The following is a 19264-nucleotide window of genomic DNA, read 5'->3' as shown; positions in this document are numbered from 1 at the left end:
TTCTAGATCCACAACACCTTACCAGCAGGACTTTCAATATTACCATAACCACAACTCAAAACTAATTGAGATGAATCAAACTTCTCTAACTATTCAATGCACATTAAGGTGGAAGTTTTTGTATCCGTTTGGATAACTACCCCTTTTGAGACTACTTTCAAAGCATAGATCAACTACCAAGCCACACACCGCTGTGCTCTAAAAGATATAAGTGAAGCACAAAGAGCAAAAGTATCTAGCTCAAAAGATATAAGTGAAGCACATGTGAGCTGAATTGTCTACCAAAAGATATAAGTCAAGCTCGACAAAATCACGGTGAGTGCATGTATCTCTCTCTAGGTGTGCAGCAATGATTATTGTGACACAACAAAAATAAAAGACTCCTATGATACAAGACGCTCCAAGCAAAAACACATAACATGTGGTGAATAAAAATATAGCCCCAAGTAACGTTACTGATGGGTTGAAGACGAGAGAGGGGATGCCCTCCAGGGGCATCCCAAGCTCTGGCTTTTACGGCATCCTTTAATATCTTGGGGTGCCTTGGGAATACCCAAGCTTTAGCTCTTGCCACTCTTTATCTCTTTGTCCATAAGAACTTCACCCAAAACTTGAAAACTTCACAACACGAAACTTAAATAGAAACTCGTGATAACATTAGTACAAGAAAGCAAACCACCACTTCCTTAGGTATTGTAGCAAACATAAATTCTACCTGTGTTGATGTTGGGTTACTGTACTTTCAATCTTCCATGGCTAGTACCCCCCGATACTATCCATAGTTTCATCAAAATAAGCAACCAACACAATAAAAACTGAATCTATTAACAACAGACCAGTGTGTAGCAATCTGTATATTTCGTATACGTCTGGCACTTCACAAATTCTAAAAAGTTACAACAGTCTAAAGAATTTGCGTAGCAATCAACAGCAAAAAGAATCAACTCAAAAGCTCTTACAGAAAAAAAATGAAAAATCGTTTTGTGACCAGAAAGTTTTGGCCTTTTCCAGCATGACCAAACGATCATCCCCAAGACTAATCATAACAGTTTTGCTTGGCACAAATGCAAAAATAAACACAAAAAACACAATCATAACAGAATTATGAAAGTGTGGAAAACACAAAATAGAAAGAAAAAGGATAGATTCGTTGGGTTGCCTCCCAACAAGCGCTTTTGTTTAACGCCCTTAGCTAGGCGAAAGTGATGGAATCACGTATAGTCATCTTTGGTGCTCAAACCATAGGTAGCCCTCATCATAGATTCATAAGGCAATCTTCTTTTCTTTCTAGGAAAGTGCTCCATGCCCTTCTTTAAAGGAAATTGAAATCTAATATTCCCTTCCTTCATATCGATGATAGCACCAATAGTCCTTAGGAAAGGTCTACCAAGAATAATGGGACATGAAGGATTGCAATCTATGTCAAGTACAATGAAATCCACGGGTACATAGTTCTTATTTGCAACAATAAGAACATCATCGATCCTCCCCATGGGTTTCTTGACAGTAGAATCCGCAAGATGCAAATTAAGAGAACACTCTTCAATCTCATGAAAACCAAGAATATCACATAAAGACTTTGGAATCGCGAAAACACTAGCACCCAAATCACACAAAGCATTGCACTCATAGTTTTTGATCTTGATTTTGATAGTATGTTCCCACTCATCATGAACTTTTCTAGGTATAAAGACTTCTAGTTCGAGCTTCTCTTCAAGATATTTCATCATAGCATCTACGATATGCGCGGTAAAGGCTTTGCGTTGGCTATAAGCATGTGGAGAGTTTGCAATGGATTGCATCAAAGAAATGCATTCAAACAAGGAGCAATTATCATAATTGAATTCCTTGAAATCCAAAGTGGGAGTTCCATTACTACCCAAAATTTTGACTTCTTCTACTCCACTCTCCACACCTTTATCATGAAGATAGGTGGTCTCCGAATCATTAGGGCGTTTTTTCAACCAAAGTAGATTCATATCCATCCCCTCCATAAGTAGGTTTGACACGCGAAAACAAAGATTCAAGAGGAGAAATACCAAGCACTTTAAGATCTTCGTGATTTGCATCACTAGAACGCACCCTTTTAAACCATTCATGTTTAGCGCGAATTTGGGCGGTTCTTTCTTTGCTCTCATTCATGGAGATACGCATAGCATTGAAAGTTTCATCCAAGTTGACCTTGGGAGGAGCGCATCTAACTTTCAAAGCATCAATATCACAAGACATCCTATCAACGCTCTTAGCCAAATCGTCTATTTTGAGTAGTTTTTCCTCTATGGACGCATTGAAAATCTTTTGAGAGTTGATGAACTCTTTGATATTACTCTCTAGATCAGAGGGTAATTTGTTGTGATTTCCATAAGTGTTGCTATACAAATTACCATAATTGTTAGAGGAGTTACTAGGAAAAGGCTTAGGAACATAGTTTCCTCTAAAAGCATTGTTGTTGCCAAAATTGTTCCTACCAACAATATTCACGTCCAAACTAGAGTTGCTACTCTCAATCAAAGAAGATAGTGGCATGTCATTAGGATATACGGTAGCGTTTCTACTAGCAACCAGATTCATCAACTCGTCCATCTTAGCACTAAGCGAGTTAATCTCTTCTATAGCGTGCACCTTTTTGCTAGCAGGCGACCTTTCAGTGTGCCACTAAGAGTAGTTGGTCATGATATTGTCTAGGAGTTTTGTAGCGTCTCCTAACGTGATTTCCATGAACATTCCACCTGAGGCGGAGTCCAAGATATTGCGAGAAGCGAAATTCAAGCCAGCGTAAAAGATTTGTATAATCATCAACTCAAGCCATGAGAGGGATAATATCTAATCATAAGCTTCATCCTCTCCCAAGATTGTGCAACGTGTTCATGATCAAGTTGCTTGAAATTCATGACATCGTTACGTAAGGAGATGATCTTAGCCAACGGAAAATACTTGGATATGTAAGCATCTTTGCCTTATCCCAAGAATCGATACTATTTTTAGGCAAAGAAGAAAATCAAGTTTTTGCGCGATCTCGCAACGAGAAAGGAAAAAGTTTCAACTTAATCACATCATTATCCACATCTCTTTTCTTTTGCATATCACAAAGCTCAATGAAGGTATTGAGATGGGATGCGGCATCTTCACTAGGAAGGCCAGAGAATAGCTCTTTCATAACAAGATTCAGCAAAGCTGCGTTGATTTCATACGATTCCGCACTAGTGGCGGGAGCAATCGGAGTACTAATAAAATCATTATTATTAGTGCTCGAGAAGTCGCAAAGTTTGGTGTTTTCAGACATGATGACTTAAAACAACCAAACAAGCACACAAGAAAGCAAGAAAACCGGCAAAGGCAAAAGAAAATGGCGAAGGCGAAAGGCGAATGAAAACGGCAAATGTGAAGTGGGGGAGAGGAAAACGAGAGGCAACTGCCAACAAAAGTAAATGCAAGAGAAGAGTTTGTGAGACCTACTTGGATAGATCTTGTTTTCTCCTCCCCGGCAACAGCACTAGAAATACTTCTGATGTTTGCTGTGTATCCCTTGCAACGGCGCCAGAAATAGTTGTGTCGACGACACCAGGAATCCTTCAGCTGCGGCTACGCCTTAAGGGACTTCCTAGGCAAGTATGCAAAGGATTTCCCCCGTGGCCTTGGAGCCTTGCATTGGTGTTCCCTCGAAGCGGAAAGGGTGATGTAGCACAGCCACATTAAGTATTCCCCTCAGTTTGAGAACCAAGGTATCAATCCGGCGGAAGAGTATCTCAAGATCCTGCACAAACACAAAAGCTTGCACCCAATGCTATGAAGGGGTTGTCAATCCCTTATAGACTGTTTGCCAAGTGAGAACTGAAAGCAACAAAGTAACAAAGCAAAGTAAAAGCGGAGATGTAAACGATGGATGTGAATAGACCCGGGGGCCGTAGTGTTTACTAGTGGCTTCTCTCATGAAAGCAAGTAGACGGTGGGTGAACAAATTACTGTCGAGCAATTGATAGAACCGCGCAAAGTCGTGACGATATCTATGCAATGATTATATCTATAGGCATCACGTCCGAAACAAGTAGACCGATACATTCTGTACCTACTACTATTACTCCACACGTCGACCGCTATCCAGCATGCATCTAGTGTATTAAGTCCATAAGAACAAAGTAACGCCTTAAGCAAGATGACATGATGTAGAGGGATAATCTCAAACCAATGATAAAACCCCCATTTTTTTACCCTTGATGGCAACTACTTGATGTGTGCCTTGCTGTCCCTACTGTCACTAGGAAAGGTCACCACATGGCAGAACCCAAAACCAAGCACTTCTCCCATTGCAAGAATCATAGATCTAGTTGGCCAAACAAAACCCAAGACTCGAAGAGACTTACAAGGATATCAAATCATGCATATAAGAAATCAGCAAAGACTCAAATATATATCATAGATAATCTGATCACAAATCCACAATTCATCAGATCTCGACAAACACACCGCCAAAGAAGATTACATCGGATAGATCTCCATGAAGATCATGGAGAACTTTGTATTGAAGATCCAAGAGAGAGAAGAAGCCATCTAGCTACTAACTACGGACCCGTAGGTCTGAAGTGAACTACTCACGAGTCATTGGAGGGGCGATGATGATGATGAAGAAGCCCTCCAACTCCAAAGTCCCCTCCGGCAGGGTGCCGGGAAGGGTCTCCAGATGAGATCTCGCAGAAACGGAAGCTTGCGGCGGCGGAAAAGTATTTTCGAGGCTTCCTTGATTTTTTGCGGAATATTTGAGAATTTATAGGCCAAAGACCTAGGTCAGGGGGCGGCCAGGGAGGCCACAAGCTTGCCCACCGCCGCCTCCCCTGGTGGCGTGGTGGGAGCTTGTGGGCTCCCTGGAGCCCACCTGGCTTGGCCCAAAGGCCCCTTGGTCTTCTTCCGTTTGGGAAAAAATCATTTCGGGGTTTTTATTCCGTTTGGACTCCGTTCTAAAATCAGATATGAAAAGAGTCAAAAACACGGAAAAAACAGGAACTGGCACTTGGCACTGAATCAATAAGTTAGTCCCAAAAAAGATATAAAAGGTACATAAAACAACCAAAGAAGACAAGATAATAGCGTGAAACCATCAAAAATTATAGATACGTTTAAGACGTATCAGTATTCCACCATGCTGGAACTTCTTTGCTTCAGGTCTTCGAATTCTCTCTTCTTTATTTTCATCACACTGTTGGGTATGTGCGCTCCCCGAAAACTTTACTTGAATTCAGCCCATGTGATACTATTCTCGTTTGGATGTACGTGGATTATATTTTCCCACCACGAGGTTGCAGGCTCCAGTCAAATAGTGGGGAGCGTAAAGTACCTTCTCATGATCCCAACACTGTGCAATTGTCATCTTTCTTTCAATGTCACGCAGCCAATCGTCTGCTTCCATTGGTTTGTCGGTGTGCCAAAATGTTGGCAGACGTGTCTTTTGTAATTCAGCCAGTCGGGAGTGTTGTGGGTGCGGACCACGCTGATTTCCCATATTCATCAGTTGATTCATCATTTCATGATGCTGCTGTTGGCTCTGCTCGTATAAACGACAGACTTCTGAAAGTGCTGGGCTGCTTTCGTGTTGGTTGTGCGGATCTTGAGTGAAGTTGTTCCCTGTCTCAGCGGATTGATTTTCTCCATTGTCCCTTGGCATGGAGCGTGTCCAGGGACGGCTCATTTTCTTAAAGATGGGTTAATGTTGCAAGAATCAATAAGAAAAGTGAAGTTCGAATAAAAAGTTCAGAAATATTTTCCAAGGAAACACTACAAGGATTTTTCATAAAATAACTGTCATGTTCGGAGAAGGACTGCGATACATCTTACGTTGAACATAATTATACATACCACTCAGGTCGTACTCTCGTATGCGTGACTTGTTATTTAAGTTAGTGCACTTCTCCTGTCCTACATGACGTAACCCGACTACTTCCCTTCGGTCTAGGAGCACATCATTATACATATCATACATGCGTGCCAGCGATCTGCTGCACCATCTCTAGGCGGAGTCGAAAGGAACCTGGATTGGCTGACCCAGGGAAAGTCCCAGATGAGGAGCTAGGGAGTTCACTTCCTCCTCTACTGGCTCTAAGCGGACTGCAAGAGACGACGAAGCATGCACATGACTAGCAGGCATAACAACTATAATGGGGGAAGGAGCAATGAATTGATTGAACTCCTCAATGGTAGGCAGCTGACGGCGGAGATGAGCTAGCGGGGTGCATGAGGCAGAAGAAGACGGGCATAACCGAGGCGGTGCGGGGCGAAGGAGCTCAGTCCTGTGGTGAGGACGAGTAAGGTGCTCCATGCGAGCAGCCACCAAGTCATCCTCTAGGCCATCAAAGGCTGACTCCAGGGCTCGGACATACTGCATGAGCATCCCAAGAGCATCATCTTCCTCTCCTCTAGGGCAAGCAAATGCATAGTGACTGGTGTACGACACGTGGCAAGGCAGGTAATAATAAGGACGAGTCTTCATTGCTGGAAGAGTGTCCTGGAGACGAGCAATTGCCTCTCTGGCTGCCATCTGAATAGCTCGCCTCTCCGTAGGCATGGCTGTCCCAACAAAGCGAACACGACGAATCTCTGGTCGACCACCAATAAAATGCACCGATGCCTGATGCATAGTCAGGGAGTCGCTGATCTTGTGGCGGTAAAATGTGTACTCGGTGCGAGTCGTTGGTCTAATCGCGATCTTAACGATGACGGAAAGAAGTCGTGAAAATCCCGTTGGCTCATTGGCGAACACCTGCGACGGGCAACCACTGCCAGCCATCTAGAAAACAATTTTTTCATATAGTCAAAACATAAATATATGTTGACTAACAGAAAATTGCTAAAATAAGGAGGAATTGAAAACGACTAATCCTGTCAGCGATCGTGCCTAGGGGTTTCCTACGATGAGCCTGGCTTTGGTACCAAGTTTGTCACGACCAGTTTCCAAATAAATGAATTAATTGGATATCAGCCATGTGCGTCCTTAGTGAAGAAAAATATTTCTCACTGACATACTCAACTTGATACAGAAAACTAGTAGTACTTAATATTATACAAGTAGAGCAAGGGTTGCTCTACAATTCTTACAACATATCCAAGTCTTAGGGAAAATAGAATGTTACAGTGGTCTTAGGGTGACTGTACTGCTCGCAAAAATAAAAGGGGTCACATCACATCAGAGTAATGTGACATGACAAGTACTACTACGCGTTAAGCATCAGAGTGAAGCTCAACGATTTATTCGGGGTAGCGGAAGCGATGGAATAAAACATCGGCGGACTCCAGGATCGCAATACTGACTCGGACTCCTCTAGACATCGGACTCGCTATCGAACTCTTCATCCATGAGATCTCCTTCATCCAGATCTAGCCACAACAACAAGCAAGTGAGTACTCCGAGAAGTACTCGCAAACAGTTTGCACAAAAGATGAGATGGATGAAGTGGATTTTAATATGCATGGTTAGAATGAGGTTATATCCAAAATATATGTGTTAAAAGTAAATTAATTTAGTGGATAAATCAGGCGGTAGTCCTCCCAAGATATCCTTAACAGAAAATTAAAGTACACCAATCGAGTGTCTGGAGCGACGCCTTGAAAGGTTAACAAAGGTTAGTAAAACCACCGTCGAGCGTCTGAGCGACACCATATATAGGGCATGCATAAAAGAAATAAATGACAAGCCACAAACGGGCGTCCTTGCGACACCACAGTAAGGGAAAAATAAAGAAAAGGCCTCAGTCGGGTGTCTTAGCGACACCACAGAAAGGGCATAATAAATAAATAACAAGCCGCAGTCGGGCGTCTTAGCGACACCATATAAAGGGCATAATAAATAACAAGCCACAGTCGGGCGTCTCAGCGACACCACAGAAAGGACATAATAAATAAGTAATAGGCCATAGTCGGACGTCTCAGCGACACCACAGAAAGGGCATAATAAGTAAATAACACGCCAGAGTCGGGCGTCTCAGCGACACCATGGAAAGGGCAAAATGAATAAATAACAAGTATCCGGGTGGTACAACCACCCTTCAGGACAATTCTTGTACCAGTAAAATATTTGATGAGGTTCCACAGTTTATTTATGATACCCCACAACCATTATTATCACCATTACTTATACTCCAAAGACTGACTCTAGGGCCGATACTTGACTCGTCAAACAACGTCCTTGACCGGGACACGACTACTCGAATAGTTTTGACTCTGCAGAGGGTGTACTCTTTACCCATAGCCAATGGTTTTCGATAGTCATCATGACTAATCCTGCATACGTAATTTAGAAGCGGGTACTCAGAATCAGCACACACCCATTTTTACCTCCACGAGCCCGGCTTCACCCGGACTACGCTGCCAAGGCAAAACCATAAGACGGGGAGTCTCCGACCTCGACTAGCATCGGATCAAAAATATTTATATCGCGCGCTCACGGGGAGTGCCCTCCCTTCCGGTCCCAGACCGGAAACACCCATGCCCCTGGACCGGATGACTGGATTTAGTCCAGGGCCATGGGTACCTTTATACCGGCCCCTCTAGTGGTGTGTGACTAATAATAGGTCTACAACTGATTATACCAAATCCATTATCCAGGAAACTATGGTAGCATGATATAGAAGTATGACATGGACAAGACTCGATCTAGGCCAATACCTAAGTTTAACCAAGTTTTTACCAGCACCATCGTGCACATGTCATGACCAGGCCATAGCCTATCACGTTCCGCGTGACTAGGCTATTCCACGACCTTTCATAACTACCACTTCCCATCATCACATTTTATCATTGTTGAAATACGTATAACATGTATGAAATATGCAAGGTGATGAGTATTAAATATGAGTTAGGTTAGCAAACAACACATCAAGAGTTCAAACATGCTTGCCTGGTTCCATGTAGTCGAGGTCAAGCTCGATGCAGTTGACGTCGGTGATCTCGGTGTCGGAATCTACGGTATACATCAAACAATGGCATAAGTGGCACTGCCTATCTACTGGCCTGAAAATATTTTTATAAAAACCTTAAAATAAACTAGGCATTACCAGGATCAATTTGCAAAAAGAATCACTGAAAAATAAGTTACGGATCAAAAGTTATAGCCAAAACAGTATTAGGTACTAATGTGGAATAAGATTTATTTGAAACAGGGGCTAGCTTGAGATAAATCAAAGCACCCGAGGGGAAAGGCGTTTCCCCGAAAGGAAAATAACTTTTAGCCGATTACATTTTCTACGAAACGCTTCGGAGGGAGAGGGAGACACTGACAAGGGGGGTCCCCCTGTCAGGTTCGAAGGCCTCACAGGAGCCAGAAGCATCCGGTGATCGCCGGCGACGATAGGAGAGAGGAGAGAGCCAGCTGAGGTTGCGGTAGCACTCACCGTTGACTCGCCCGTCTGAAGAAAGAGGTTTGGCTGCGGGGGAAGCTTCAAGTCGACGGTAGCAAGTGTCCGGTGGATAGCAGCTCTGGTGAGTTGCGGGGATCGACGAAAGAGAGCTCCTGTGATCAAATTGAGCAATGGGTAAGAAGGGGAGGAGCTCCTGGACGTGAATGGATGCCTCTGGAGGTCCTACCTATGCTTACACGACTCGGGACTGGCTGGATCCCGAAGTGGATCAGGGCGGCCGGAGCTGGGGAAGAAGATCCCTCGAGGGCCTCTTCCTGGATCGACTGGTGCACGGGAGCGAAGGAGGAGTGAGGAGAGGAGAGAGATGGGTTCCAAAGCTCTGGGAGGGGCTCTACTTATAGGCTCCATGGGAGGAGCTTCGGCATTAACTCCGACGAATAATTCGGGCGAAGCAGAGGCTCGGGCAGGAGATTAGGCGGCGTGGATCACACCTAACCACCACGGGGTCTAATTTTTGAACAAAGGGGAGCTGGTGATCGACTGCCGCAACGTGGCGATGATGCAACCATTGCTGAGCTCTGCGGCTGCAGAAACCGTGCTTTGAGCAGCTCGGTGCGTGGCGACGGTCTTCGCGGCATGCACTGTCGAAGGGGGCACGCAGAGGCTACAGAGGCAATGGTCGGTACCGGGCGGCGCGGGGCTGCAGCTGGGAGATGCTGCGGCTGTTTCAAAGCCGCTGCCTGAGCTTGGCCGGCTCTGCCAGCTAGCCACTAACGGGGAGAAGCGTCCAAGGCGATGCGCGGCGCAGGGGATAAGCTCGACGCACAGGATCGACGGCCAAGGCGACGACACTCGACAGATTGACGAGGGGGAGAGAGCTGCGGCTCTGACTGAAGTTTGGTCTGAATTAAATTCACACAGGCACAGTCAGAGTGGAGATGAGGTGCGTGATACGTCTCCAACATATCTATAATTTTTGATAGTTTGATTCTATTATCTTGTCAAACTTTGGATGTTTTGCATGCCTTTTATATATATTTTGGGACTAACTTATGAACTCAGTGCCAAGTGCCAGTTCCTGTTTTTTCCATGTTTTCGACCCCTTTCAGAGGAGATTTTGAAACGGAGTACAAACGGAATAAAATCCCCGAAAAGAATTTTTCCGTAACTGAAGAAGACCAGGAGACTTGAGAGCCAAGGCAGGGGCCCCCTGGGGCCCCACAAGGCCTCACCCCGCGGCCAGGGGGGAGGCCGCGGCCCACAGGCTTGTGGGCCCCCTGCACGCCCTTTTCCCTAGGGGTTGTGCCTATATATTCCCTAAAAATCCCAAAAAAATGAGGAGATCATCGAAAGTACTTTTCCGCCGCCGCAAGCTTGTGTCTCCGCAAGATCCCATCTAGGGCACGTTCTGGTGCCCTGCCGGAGGGGTATTCGGACACGGAGGGCTTCTTCATCAACACCATGACCTCTTCGATGATGCGTGAGTAGTTCACCATAGACCTACGGGTCCATAGCTAGTAACTAGATGGCTTCTTCTCTCTCTTGAATCTTCAATACAAAGTTCTCCATGATCTTCATGGAGATCTATCCGATGTAATCTTCTTTTGCGCTGTGTTTGTCGAGATCCGATGAATTGTGGATTTATGATCAAATTATCTATGAATCTTATTTGAGTTTCTTCGGATCTCTCTTATGCATGATTTCATATCCTTGTAATTCTGTTGTTGCCATCAAGGGTAAAAAGATGGGGTTTTCATCATTGGTTTGAGATTATCCCTCTACATCATGTCATCTTGCTTAAGGCGTTACTCTGTTTGTCATGAACTCAATACACTAGATGCATGCTGGATAGCGGTCGATGTGTGGAGTAATAGTAGTAGATGAAGAAAGTATCGGTCTACTTGTCTCGAACGTGATGCATATATGTATGATCATTGCCTTAGATATCATCATGACTTTTTTGCGGTTCTATCAATTGTTCGACAGTAATGTGTTCACCCACCGTAATACTTGCTATTTTGAGAGAAGCCTCTAGTGAACACTATGGCCCCCGGGTCTACTCCACACCATATTTTCAGCCTTACACTTTTTACTTCGTTGCACTTTCCACCTTCAGATCTCACTTTGCAAACAATCTTGAAGGGATTGACAACCCCTTTGAAGCGTTGGGTGCAAGCTTGTTTGTGTTTGCGGAGGTACTCTGGACTTGACGAGACCCTCCTTCTGGATCGACACCTTGGTTCTCAAATTGAGGGAAATACTTACTGTTGCTGTGCTGCATCACCCTTTCCTCTTCAAGAGAAAAACCAACGCAAGCCCAGTCTCCGTCAACGTGTCAATTTCTGGCGCTGTTGTCTGTTGCCGTAGCAGAAGAATTTCTGGCACCGTTGCCGGGGAGGAAGATCAAGTCAAGAACTCATCCAAGTAGGTGTCGCAAACTCATCTCTTGCATTTACTTTGTTTGCCAGTTGCCTCTCGTTTTCCTCTCCCCCACTTCACAATTTGCCTTTTTCGTTTGCCTTTTCGTTCACCCTTTTTCCTCGCTTGCTCTTTGTTTTCTTGTGTGCTTTCTTGCTTGCCGAAGTCACCATGAATAAAAAAATAAAACTTTGTGACTTCTCGAATACTAATAATAATGATTTTATTAGTACTCCGATTTCTCCCGCCACTAGCGCGGAGTCATACGAATCGAATGCCGCTTTGATGAATCTTGTTATGAAAGAGCAATTCTCCGGCCTTCCTAGTGAAAATGCCGCATCCCATCTCAATACCTTCATTGAGCCTGCGATATGCAAAATAAGAGAGATGTGGATAATGACGTGATTAAATTGAAGCTTTTTTCCTTTCTCGTTGCGAGTTCGCGCAAAAACTTGGTTTTCTTATTTGCCCATAAATAGTATCGATTCTTGGGATAAGTGCAAAGATGCTTATATTTCCAAGTATTTTCCGCCGGCTAAGATCATCTCTCTCCGTAATGACATCATGAATTTCAAGCAACTTGATAATGAACATGTTGCACAATCTTGGGAGAGAATGAAATTAATGATTAGAAATTGTCCCGCTCATGGCTTGAGTCTTTGGATGATTATACAAATCTTTTATGCTGGCTTGAATTTCGCTTCTTGAAATATCTTGGACTCTGCCTCAGGTGGAACATTCATGGAAACCACATTAGGGGAAGCCACAAACCTCCTAGACAATATCATGACGAACTACTCTCAGTGGCACACTGAAAGGTCACCTACTAGTAAGAAGGTACACGCTATAGAGGAAATTAACTCGTTGAGTGCTAAGATGGACGAGTTAATGAATTTGGTTGCTATTAGAAGTGCACCTTTAGATCCTAATGATATGCCCTTGTCTTCTTTGATTGAGAGTAGCAACCCTAGCTTGGATGTTAATTTTGTTGGTAGGAATAACTTTGGCAACAACAATGCTTTTAGAGGAAACTATGTTCCTAGGCCTTTTCCTAGTAACTCCTCCAATAATTTTGGCAACTCCTACAACAATACTCATGGAAATTACAATAGATTACCCTCTGATCTAGAGAGTAATATCAAAGAGTTCATGAACTCTCAAAATATTTTCAACGCGTCCATAGAGGAAAAGCTTCTCAAAATTGACAATTTGGCTAAGAATGTTGATAGAATGTCTAGTGATATTGATGCTTTGGAAGTTAGATGTGCTCCTCCCAAGATCAATATGGATGAAACGTTGAAAGCTATGCGTGTTTCCATGATTGAGAGCCAAGAAAGAACCGCCCAAATTCGTGCTAGACATGAATGGCTTAAAAAGGCGTGTTCTCGTGATGAGAATCACGAAGATCTTAAATTGCTTGGTGTGACTCCCATTGAATCTTTGTTTTCTCGTGTCAAACCTAATGATTATGGGTCTGGATATGAATTCACTTTGGTTGAAAACTGCCCCAATGATTCGGAGTCCATCTATCTTGATGCTAAAAGCATTGAAAGTGGAGCAGAAGATGTTAAAACTTTGAGTAGTAATGAAATTACTGCCGTGGATTTCAAGGAATTCAATTATGATAGTTGCTCCTTGATTGAATGCATTTCCTTGATGCAATCTATGTTAAAGTCTGCACACGCTTATAGCCAAAACACGGCCTTTACCGATCATATCGTCGAAGCTATGATAAAATATCTTGAAAATAAACTTGAATTGGAAGTCTCTATCCCTAGAAAGCTTCCTGATGAGTGGGAACCTACCAGCAAAATCAAAATCAAAAACTATGAGTGCAATGCTTTGTGTGATTTGGGTGCTAGTGTTTGTGCGATTCCAAAGTCTTTATGTGATGTTCTGGGTTTTAATGAGATTGAAGAGCGTTCTCTTAATTTGCATCTTGCTGATTCTACTGTCAAGAAACCCATGGGAAGGATCAATGATGTTCTTATTATTGCAAATAGGAACTATGTACCCGTGGATTTCATTTTGCTTGACATTGATTGCAATCCTACATGCCCTATTATTCTTGGTAGACCTTTCCTAAGGACTATCGGTGCTATCATCGATATGAAGGAAGGGAATATTAGATTTCAATTTCCTTTAAGGAAGGGCATGTAACACTTTCCTATAAATAAAATAAGATTGCCTTATGAATCCATGATGAGGGCCACTTATGGTTTGAGCACCAAAGACGACGATACGTGATTCTATCACTTTTATGCCTAGCTAAGGGCGTTAAACAATAGCGCTTGTTGGGAGGCAACCCAATGAATTTATATTTTCTTTCTGTTTTGTTGCGTTCACACCATCACAATTCTGTTGTGATTGTGTTTTTTGTGTTTCTTTTTGTGTTTGAGCCAAGCAAAACCTTTATGACTAGTCTTGGTAATGGTTGTTTGATCCTACTGGAAAAGACAGAAACTTTTCGCTCACGAGATGATTTTTCATTTTTATCCAGAAAGAGCTTTTGAGTTGATTCTTTTTTCTGCTGGTTGATATGCCTTTTTCCAAGGCCGTCGTAATTGTTCAGTTTTTGTGAGGTACCAGAAGTATCCGAAGTATACAGATTGCTACAAACTGGTCTGTTTTTGACAGATTCTGTTTTTGTTGAGTTGGTTGCTTGTTTTGATGAAACTATGGTTAGTATCGGGGGGTACTAGCCATGGAAAAGTGAGAATACACTAGCCCAACACCAATATAGATAGAATTAAATTTTTCTACAGTACCAAAAGAAGTGGTAGTTTGTTTTCTTGTGCTAATGTTATCACGAGTTTCTGTTTAAGTTTTGTGTTGTGAAGTTTTCAAGTTTTGGGTGATGTTCTCATGGACAAAGAGATAAGGAGTGGAAAGAGCTCAAGCTTGGGGATGACCAAGGCATCCCAAGCCAAATTCAAGGACACCAAAAAGCCTAAGCTTGGGGATGCCCCGGGAAGGCATCCCCTCTTTCGTCTTCAATCCATCGGTAACATTACTTGGAGCTATATTTTTATTCACCACATGATATGTGTTTTTCTTGGAGCGTCTTGTATCTTAGGAGTCTTTTCTTTTTGTTGTGACACAATCATCCTTGCTGCACACCTTTTTGAGAGAGAGAGACATGCACTCATCGTGATTTTGCTAGAATGCTCATAGTGCTTCACTTATGTCTTTTGAGCTAGATACTTTTGCTCTATGTGCTTCACTTATATCTTTTAGAGCACGACAGTGCGTGATTTGGTAGTTGGCTTATGCTATGAAAGTAGTCCCAAATGTGATAGGTACCCAAAGAGGATGCAAAAGCCTCCATCTTCATGTGCATTGAGTAGAAAGAGAAGTTTTGATTCCTCTCAATTAGTTTTGAGACGTGGATTTGGTAATATTAAGAGCTATGTTAGTAGGGTGTTGTGAATCTAGAAATACTTGTGTTGCAGTTAGTGATTCCCGTAGCATGCACGTATGGTGAACCTATATGTTAGGAAGTCAGAGCATAATTGATCTATTGATTGTCATCCTTTGTGTTGAGGTCGGGATCACGCGATGGTTAACACCTACCAACCCTTCCCCTAGGAGTATGCGTTTAGCACTTTGTTTCGATTACTAATAAAAACTTTCGCAACAAGTATGTGAGTTCTTCATGACTAATGTGAGTCCATGGTATAGATGCACTTTCACCTTTCACCATTGCTAGCCTCTCTAGTGCCGCGCAATTCTCACCGGTACACAAACCCACCATATGCCTCCCTCAAAACAGCCACCATACCTACCTACTATGGCATTTTCATAGCCATTCCGAGATATATTGCCATGCAACTCCCACCGTTTCGTCTCACGACTTGTGCCTTCACTCTCATATTTCCATCGCGAGATCGTAAGATAGCTAGGTTATTTTGAAAGTTCATGATTACCTTGCTAGTTTGCTTGAAGTATTATTGTCTCCATGTTAATAGCAAACTATTGTTTTGAATCTAATGGATCTGAACATTCACGTCACATAAGAGGAGTTACAAAGGACATCTATGCTAGGTAGCATGAAAGCGTCAAAAATTCATTCTTTATCACTTCCCTACTCGAGGACGAGGAGGAGGTAAGCTTGGGGATGCTTGATACGTCTCAAACGTATCTATAATTTTTGATGGTTTCACGCTGTTATCTTGTCAACTTTGGATGTTTTATATACCTTTTATATCTTTTTGGGACTAACTTATTAATTCAGTGCCAAGTGCCAGTTCCTGTTTTTTCTGTGTTTTTGACTCTTTTCAGATCTGATTTTGGAACGGAGTCCAAACGGAATAAAATCCCCGAAATAATTTTTTCCAGAACAGAAGAAGATTGGGGGACGTGAGGGCCAAGGCAGGGGGCCCACAGGGAGCCCACAAGCCCTGTTGCCGCGGCCAAGGGGCCCGCGACAACCAGGCTTGTGGCTTCCTTGGCGCTCCCCTGCCCTAGCTCTTTGGCCTATAAATTCCCTAAAATCGCATAAAAAACGAGGGCATCCACGAAAACACTTTTCCGCCGCCGCAAACTTCTGTTTCCGCGAGATCTCATCTGGAGACCCTTCTCGGTGCCCTGTCGGAGGGGACTTTGGAGTTGGAGGGCTTCTACATCAACATCATCGCCTCTCCAATGACTCGTGAGTAGTGCACTTCAGACCTACGGGTCCGTAGTTAGTAGCTAGATGGCTTCTTCTCTCTCTTGGATCTTCAATACAAAGTTCTCCATGATCTTCATGGAGATCTATCCGATGTAATCCTCTTTGGCGGTGTGTTTATCGTGATCCGATGAATTGTGGATTTGTGATCAGATTATCTATGAATTATATTTGAGTCTTTACTGATTTCTTATATGCATGATTTGATATCCTTGTAAGTCTCTCCGAGTCTTGGGTTTTGTTTGGCCAACTAGATCGATGATTCTTGCAATGGGAGAAGTGCTTGGTTTTGGGTTCATACCGTGTGGTGACCTTTTCAAGTGACAGAAGGGGCAGCAAGGCACGCATCATGTTGTTGCCATCAAGGGTAACAAGATGGGCTTTCATCATAGATTTGAGATTGTTCATCCACATCATGTCATCTTGCTTAAGGGGTTACTCTGTTCTTTTGAACTTAATACACTAGATGCATGCTGAATAGTGATCGACGTGTGGAGTAATAGTAGTAGATGCAGAAAGTATCGGTCTACTTGTTTTGGACGTGATGCCTATAGATATAATCATTGCCATAGATAACGTCATGACTTTGCGCGGTTCTATCAATTGCTCGACAGTAATTTGTTCACCCACCGTCTACTTGTTTTCATGAGAGAAGCCACTAGTGAACACTACGGCCCCCGGGTCTATTCACAACTATCGTTTCCACTTTCACTTTTACTTTGCTTTGTTTACTCTTTGCTTTCAGTTCTCACTTTGCAAACAATCTATAAGGGATTGACAACTCCTTCACAGCGTTGGGTGCAAGCTCTTTGTGTTTGTGCAGGTACTTGCGACTTGAACGCTCGTCCTACTGGATTGATACCTTGGTTCTCAAACTAAGGGAAATACTTATAGCCGCTGTGCTACATCACCCTTTCCTCTTCAAGGGAACACCAACGCAAGGCTCCAAGGACGCAGGGAAATCCTTTGCATATTTGCCAAGGAAGTCCTTATAGGCGTAGCCGTAGCAGCATGATTCCTGGCGCCGTTGCCAGGGAAGGTATGTTGTCGCAATAGCATCCTCTCACTCGCCCCGAGAAGGGCCATGTCGTAGCGGCAGCGGGACGGCTTTTGTACGGCAACGACGAAATGAGCCGACGGCAGATCCGACGCGGCTGGCCTGGATCTGGCTAGGGCGGCGGCGAGGAAGGCGATGATGATGAGGCACCGCGTCCTTGGTGATGGGGCGACCTGTGGGCAGACACTAGCTGCACCATGTGGGGCGGGATGGAGGAGCTCCGACGGTGGCGAACTCCTATGTACATCGAGGTAGGTCGAGCGCAGGTAGAGGTGGTGAAGCAGCGGGGCCGAGGGGCACACAGAGGCAACGACAGGCTGCGACGGCGGCTCAGTGTGGTTGGTGCGGGAGGATGCGGGCTCACCGGGGCCCGATTCGCTTCGGGGCACGCCCGATATGGGTTGCTACGGGCCGCGATGGTGGGAGGCTACACGTGGAGAGGTGGCACACGCGTTGCTGGAGGCAGCGACGGCGACGCTGGTTGGCTAGCTGCCCGCTAAGTGGCAGTGGCTGGGTCACCGACGCTAAAAATGAGGCGCGAGGGAGTTCACTATGTGGTGGGATCAGTGGCTGGGCGGCTAGGCTGCCCAAAATGGCATGGGGAGCTCCTTAAATAGACAGGGGCTAGGGTTTTCGTCCGTGTTAGGTGGGATGGTTAGGTGTTAGGTGGGATGGTTAGGCTGTGCAGGAGGCTCGAGGGCTAAGTTGAGTGTGAAATGGTGCAGCCCGTGACATGGTTTTTAAAAATAAAAAACGACCGCGAATTAAACCGTGACTGCGCTGCTACGGTTGTCCATTGGGGCATCAAACAACCTATGAATGCAAGAAAACTTGGCACGCGGTCTACCTACAATAAAATTAGACATCACACCAACTTTCAATTCATTATGAGAAAGTTTTATACACACATTTAAAAACAATATTTTATCGATCTCGCGGGTGCATGCATGTGTGGTTGGTCTCGGAACGGTCAACGATGAGAACGGAGAGAACCGACAACTGATAACGGATGCAAGTTTTGAAAAATGACAACAACCGAGTGCCAATGCAATTCGGATGAAGCGAATGATGCGATGATGAACGCGACAACCAAATGAATCACACGGCTATAATGAAATAAATAGGGAATGTTCTGAAGCGTTGGCTCCGGGCTGTTACAAACCTTCCTGGGAATAGTGCGGCGACGACCTCCCACACACAATACTCCGTCGGTGGTGACCACGGACATGCCACCTTTGTTGGGGTCGACCTCAGCATTGTGCTCCTTCTCGTTGCCGGTCTCGCTGAATAGTGATGCCCTTGTCCTCGTCGGCTGCGGTCGCTGTCTCCGTCACCCGTCGCCGGTACGCCTCCTACTCCGCCAGGTCTACATCGGGCACGACCGCCCCGCCAACGTGGATCTGCTCTTCGGCTTGGAGGTGGTGGTGGTTGTAGGCGGCGTTGGCTTGCACCTCCCAGAACTGCTCCTCCCCCTCCTCCCACACCATGTCCATGTAATGGGAACGAGCCACTTCGATGGTCATGATGCAGTGCGCCGATAAGGGAGGCATGACATAGGAGGAGGGTGGTGCAGAGGAGGAGAAAGAGAAGGGTAGCACTGGGTTGTCATCGACCACGTCCTCAATTGGGTCGTCAATGTCCTGCAACTCCCTGTGGACTTGCCAGTGGGCAACAATGTCAGCCATCTCTTTCTTTTGGTCCAGCATCATACTGTACTAGAGAGCTTTGGTGGGGGAGGGATCCATGATAAGGTTTGTGCAGAGAGGGATTAGAGGCTGA

The sequence above is a fragment of the Hordeum vulgare genome, chromosome 3H (genome assembly GCF_904849725.1).
Source record: "Hordeum vulgare subsp. vulgare chromosome 3H, MorexV3_pseudomolecules_assembly, whole genome shotgun sequence".
Classification (NCBI taxonomy): Eukaryota; Viridiplantae; Streptophyta; class Magnoliopsida; order Poales; family Poaceae; genus Hordeum; species Hordeum vulgare.
Note: the sequence above shows the minus strand (reverse complement) of the source record.